Here is a 6,991-nt window from a genome sequence, read left to right as displayed (position 1 = left end):
GAAAAGAAAAGTAAGATGCTACTATTGCAAAGAAGAAGGACACGTGAAAGACAACTGTCTAAAATTGAAGAACAAAGACAACGAAAAGAGCAAGGACAAAAGACCAATCCAGAAAAAACATAAGAACCTAAAGGCAACATGGGACGAAACTTTATCAGAATCAGAAATCAAAGCCTACGCCGGACTTGTGCTGATGAAAAGTCACCAAGAAGAAGAAGATGAAGCAAGTTCTTCCACAATAAACATCGAGAGCATCGATGAAGGGGGAGCAATGTCACAAGAAAGCAGCACTACAGGGGGAGCTTCATATCAAGGGATCGACAAGGTAAGTCAGGTACGGTCTCTACCTCCTGATAAGTTGTACAAGTTTATAAAAATCTTGTCTAAAACTTCCTGTAAATTAGAAATTGAGAATAAGAAATTATTAAAAGAAAATAAAATTTTAAAAGAACAAATACAAAATTTGAAAAATTCTACATGTTCAACGTTTATTCCTTCAAATTATAGAAATAATTCAAGACTTAATTGGAATTTTAGATTTTATAAGGACCAAGTTAGAAAGTTTTCACCAAAATATATCCTTAGAAAATTTTTAAATAATCTGGGTTCCAAAATCATGCCTGGATTGAATTTTTATGCATGTCTTACATTTGAATTGCTTTAATATTTTTTCTTTCTTAGAATTGATAAATTTTTCATATAATTTATGTTTGAAATAAATTTGATCCTAATTTTTCTGAGAAAGAGGAATTCAATACTCATCTATAAAAAAAAAACTTCATATTTTTTAACCATTGTATTATTTTTCTATGAATTTTTTTTAACAAAATTTATATTTTCCATTTAAAATTATTTTGTAGGGTTATCTTTGCTAACTTTATTTTTTCTATGAAACTATATCATTTTCTTTATTTAAGAAATTTTTTCTGAAATTTTTTGACTGTTGGTGAATTTTATATAAATTATTTATCTAAATATAATTTTTTAATATTAAAATTTTTTAAAAATTTAATTCTTGAAAATTTATTTTTTCTTTAAAAATGCATTCTCTATTACATTTTCAGAAAATTTATCATGATTTTTTAACATGGAAAGCATTTTTAAATAATTTTTTTTAAAGAATAATTTTTTGAAAATAATTTTTTTCTGCTTATATGAAATTCATAACTTTGTGAAAATGTTTTCACAGCTTTGAATATTTCTGCTTCACTATTGTAAAATTTTCAAACAATTAAACATAATTCTAATATTATTTTTTCCAAAAATTGTTTATAAATTACAAAAATCTAGATTTTTGAAATTTAAACTTGATGATTTTTTTGGATGATAATCACTATATTTTTATCCCTTAGACTTTGTTTTAAATTTATTTCTAAGTCATTTTACGCTTACCCCTATTTTAAATGTGATCAAAGGAGGAGAATTAGATGTTAAGTCTAGGAGGAGGAGGTTGATTTTGAATATTTTTTTCTTAAATGAAAAATGTGTACTTGCAAGTTTTCTATTATTTGTTTTTGATTTACCCTAACTTAACTTGAGATTGCTCACATCAAAAAGGGGGAGGTTGTAAGTATCCCATGGTAGTTTTGATGTAATTAACCAAGTCAAGTTAGGTCCTATTGTCTTTTGATGCCTTGTGTTTAAGTGTGCAGAAAATTAGGAGCAAAGGAAGTCGAGTAAAAAACACAGCTAGTGAGAAGGACGGCACGGAAGAGACTCAATGGGTTCGGTGTGTCCGAGGGACGAGGTGCTATGGAAGAGTATGCTGGCGTATGAGGAGGCGCAGGAGTTTCCGAGGGACGAGAAGCCGGAACGGAAGGTTGCTCAAGAAGGCCGTAAAATAGGTTTAGGTGAGCCCTATTTCGAATGGCCGAAATCACCCTAGCGAGCGGAACTGGAGCGAAAGACCAGGACAGAAAGTCAACTGGAAGTTGACTCTACTCCGGGAGCTCAGATCACCCGGGGCAGCCAGGGCGCCCCGGGTGCGCGCCCTGTTCGAGGGTTGGTTTCGCCCGGTCCAAGCGCTCGGACCAGAAAACTTATCTTTTGTCGAGCTGTCGTGATTTGTTACGTCGTAGATAAAATTTTATTCACCCCCAGTCGCCCGGATCAGTGTTATAAATACAACCCTGATTTCCGCAGTTGAAGTAGAACACCTGTAAATGATTTCTTTGTCTGTTCTACTACTATGTGAGCTGTCAACGCTGTAAGAGGCTTGTCTACCTAAAGGAGATTTTGATAGTGAGTTTAATTGTCTTAGATTAGCAATCCTCTGATTGCAAACCAAGTAATTCCTTCCGTGTCTCTGTCTTTAGTTAATTTTCTTCTTATTTCTTTTTCTTACAAGTGTTTGTTTTAATAAAGCTATTAGTTTCGAGGAAGGTGTTTTGTTTGTTTTTATTGTGCAGGTCAATTTACCCTCCTCTTGCCGGCCGCAAGGAACCATCACGGGCTACTCCTATGATAACCTCCGGGCATCAATATAACGACATATGTGTCAGGTAGCTAGTGCCTTTGGGCATAATAATGGCTAATGCGCCTTGTATTACTACTATGACAGCCTCCCGACTACTCTCTAAGGCAATCTCCTGGCTACTCTTGTGACAGCCTCCGGGCTACTACTCCTATGATACCCTCCGGACATCAATATAATAACATATGTGATAGGTAGCTAGTGCCTCCGGGTCATACTAACGTCCAATGCACCAAGTATTACTACTATGACATCTTTCGGGTTATTCTCTGTGGTAGCCTGGGCTACCACTTACTATGATAGCTTCCAAGCATTAGTATAATGGCTTAAAGATCAAGTATCTAATGCCTTCGAGTTGATAAGGGTCAATACGCTAGGTATTTCTACTCAATCAACCTCTAAACATCAGTACAATAGAGTATCTCCGAACCATAATAATGGCCAATGCGCCAGGTAATATATGTTATAACAGTCTCCGGGCTTTAGTATAATGGCTTAAAGGTCAGATAGTTAGTGCCTCCGGGACTTAATAACTGCCAACGCATCAAGTATAAGCTTACCGCCTCCAGGTACAACTATAACAAACCCTATATTATAATATCTTCTGAATTGTACTCTTCCATCATATGTCAGGTTGTATTATTTATTCATATATCAAAAGGGGTACTAGTTTTATGATCTTCTCATATTTTTTCAAGAGTCAATATTGTTTTTATCAATATTACTCAATAATATTCCCTAGTGGGATTGAATTTCTGATCTTCTTGGATTGCTTGGTAATATCCCTCGATAGGGTTTGGATTCCTTATTTTGTCCTCTTGTTCGTTAACAGCATATCAAGATTGATTTCCTGACATCATCAGTACTCCTAGTTACTACCCCTGGCAGGGTTAATCATATGTTTCTCTCAGTATTCTTACTGATCTATCTGGTTGCGATGTTATCAGACTTCTATTATTCATAGTTTCGTAGTTATCATCCTGACCAAGGAATTAAATTCCTCTCCTCAGTCAAAATAGTATTGAATTTCTAGTATTCTTGATGTTTTATTGTCCTTTTTTGGTTCTCTGTCCTATTGTTGTTCAATTCAACCTCTCTTGGTCTTCCGCACTAGCATATTAGGCTGTGAATTTCAACCATGGTTTGCTTTGCCTCTTGACAGCACATTACACATTCTCAATACTTGTCTCACTACGATCAGAATATACATTTCAAATAAATTATGGGTAATAGGATTTCTCATAGATATATTTGAGGCCACTTTGATGTTGAGGGCCTCTCCTCAAACTCTGGTTTCTGTAATACAATTTGTTTCTTGCTGTGGGCTTGCTATACTATGTCTTCTCTCATTTTTTATCTCAAGGAAATTATGAATATTCTTGATTGGGTAGCGATTATGCTGGCTGGTACTGGCACAATAAGCACTTTGAATGTATTGCTTAGCATTTATAATAGTCAGAGGCAAAAATAGGAACTGATGCACTCTGAAATTATTGAAGAAACTATGTTTGGTTTGGGGTTTGACATTCAATTCTGGATATAGGAATGACATCTATCACATCTGTATTGAGTTGTGTACTTGTGGAGCAGGGCTTCTCAAAGTTAACAGTGATTATGTGCATTTTCATTAGCATCTACTTCAGTGCCACCAGTTTTGTTTACCAGATTCAAGATTTAAAGTATGGAAGAGTTATCATGGTATTCACATGTGCAGCTGTAGCAGCGATCATTACTGGTGTTCTAACTGGTATGATTACTCGGGGCGAACGTTTAGCCTTATTCTCCAATTGCTTGGATGTCTCTCTTGTTAAGATGAGATTGTCACAAATGTAACTATCACAACCTTATTACTAGATATATTGAGTTTGCTATTGGGTACAGCTTGATATTGAGAATGCATTGAAGTTCCGGACATGAATTATTGATTCTCGATTGTAGTGTGTGTGTGTCATCTTCCTGCCAACTCTAGCTAGTGCAACTTGATTGGGAATCTGATATACTACTATTGTTGCTCAGGGTCGGGAATTCTAGAACTTATGTTGATAACTGCATTAGTTGAATGATACAAAGCTTTACAATGAAACTGCAGTTTAATGGGGGAAATTAGTTATTTGATGGTAATTGAATTTACCCCGAACTAAGTATTTTTAAACACTTCTTTATCAGACTTCATTCGACTTCGCTCCTCAATCCGACTTGAAGGAGGGATACTTGATGGTAACTAGATTTATTCCTAAGTTTTGTATTTTTAAACACTTCTTTATCAAACTTCATTCGACTTTGCTCCTTAGCTTGACTTGAAAGAACGACATTTGATGGTAATCAAATTTATCCTCAAATAATGGGTTATCTTTTCTTGAGCTTCGAGATTATTTTCATCCAAGTATTGAGAGCAAGATCTGCCGAATAATATGGCCAAATTCTGCCAAATAATATATCCAAGTTTATTTGTTCAATATGCCCAAGGTCATCTGAGCAATATAGTCAAGTTTATCTGAGAAACCAAAGTCCTCGGAGCTGCAGTACATTGTAGTAATAGTTTTGCTATAGTAGAAGCTATAGTAGAGAAGATATGGTGTTTGGAAAATCATATTTATCTCCCGAGAAACCAAATCAAAGTCTTTGGAGCTATAGTAGACTATAGTAGCAACCCTTCTACAGTAACGAAGATACAGTATTTGAGAAATCATATTTATCTCCTCAGCAATCAATTCCTGTATGCTACATTAAGCTACACTAAATGCAACAGTTCCAACTTTGCTATAGCATTAGAGGTTTTGAAGTTTTTGGATACATGATGATCGATGAATGGAGAAATAGGTAGTGGATGTCAAAGGCGGTTCTCTTGATGTCTTCCTTGTCTTACGTGGCAACCAATGAATGAAAGAACAATAACAGTCTACCATAAATCTCCTCTTCACTCACTCAGGCAAAAAGAACTAGAAAAATGCGAAGCATCCAATATGGAGATGCCTTTCACACATCTATATAAGCACAAGGAAAAGTAAGTCACAGAAAGTTGGTCATCTTATTTGATGGCCTCTTTTTTCATTTAGCTCAGGCTTCTCTTCTCCAAGACATGAGATTGACCTCCCACCTAACAATATCCAAATACATTGAGATGTAACATGGATTAAAGCTTGCGCGGCTCGCTAACACAACCCCTCTGATACTCAAGTAAGTAATCAAGCAGAGAAGGAAGAAGAAGAAGAATAAAAAGGAGGAAAAAGATGGATAAGAAAGCTAGTGGAAAGGAGTCACATCCGATTGTGAGAATAAGAGAACCAACCTCTATGCACTTTATCTCTTCCGTTGTTTATAAAGGAACAGTAGACATTGGTCTGATTTAGGGTTTCAACAAAATCTAGAAATTAGGATCCGACATTCCGAAGATGGTCAAATAATTTTATTTTATATTATTATATTTTCTGTGCTAACTCTGTGATGCAAAAGTCAAAAATTTTACAAAAGCTTATTCAAGTGTCGGGAAGGGATCTAGACACCCTAATCACCTTAGTTTGCGATAGAATGAGATAGCAAACTCTAATTGGTTGGCACATGTCAGCATCCAGGCACCTAGAATGGATCTAGGCACCTGGGATGGGATAGACTTGACCAGGATAGAGCTTCGTCCAGAATGTGCACCATCAGAGGTCCAAGCGCCTGGAAGTAGATAAGTTGACGACGAAGGTAGATCGGATAGACCTTGGTGGAGGCACCTAGAAAGAATCTAGGAGCCTGGAATGACCTATAAAAGAGCCTTCGACCAATAACTCTAAACACCATTTTCTATGCTTAAACAACACTTGTGCTACTCTGAAACTCTGTTATAATGCTGAAATGCTACTCCGACAGTAACCTCCAAGTCTATACTATTTTCGGGTTGTCGGTATAATTTTTTTTTTTATTACACTTCATTCCTTATTTGTAATAAAATGTCTTGTACTTATCGAACTCTTAGTGAATTGTCTAATGAAAGCAATTAATGAGTACAAGTCTTGGATTGGCAACATGAATTGTGAACCAAGTAAATAAAGTGTGTTAGTATTGTTTTCTTTTAATTCCACTATGATATCTCTTATGTCTTTCAAAAAAGTGAAGAGCGTTATCCCCCCCTCCCTTTGTCTTTTGATCCTATAATGAGATGGTCAGAAATGTTGCGGTAGTTCTTCCTTTAATATTTATTCAGAAAGGGGAACTAGCGAGCAACCACCCTTTTGGAAGAAGGGCGATCAAGATAGTTCACTGTTAGGATATTGTTCAAACGAGGCATTATTGGTGATGGATCAACAGGTGTACCATGGATTCGGTCGTTGATTTGGTCGATATTTAGAAGTAACGCCCCTGGAACTATGTGAGACTGAGTAATTACTAGTGGTTTTTCTCTAGGTGATGCTTCCTTTCTGTTAGCTAGGTAGGTATCTCCCTTTGGTTGCCAAGTCTTTTTTAAGATTGTTGCCACCAAATGTGTTATTCTTTTGTGCAATCTTGAATCTATGCTACCTTCATTGACATTTG

General features: G+C 35.9%; 1 pseudogene; it reads left to right on the top strand.

The window, feature by feature from the left end:
• The first annotated feature begins 257 nt into the window (after positions 1-257).
• LOC122023068 lies at positions 258-4,306 on the top strand (annotated as a pseudogene).
• The last annotated feature ends 2,685 nt before the right edge of the window (positions 4,307-6,991 follow it).

This window comes from Zingiber officinale, chromosome 9B (genome assembly GCF_018446385.1).
Source record: "Zingiber officinale cultivar Zhangliang chromosome 9B, Zo_v1.1, whole genome shotgun sequence".
Taxonomy (NCBI): domain Eukaryota; kingdom Viridiplantae; phylum Streptophyta; class Magnoliopsida; order Zingiberales; family Zingiberaceae; genus Zingiber; species Zingiber officinale.
This window is presented reverse-complemented; position numbering and strand designations above follow the sequence as displayed.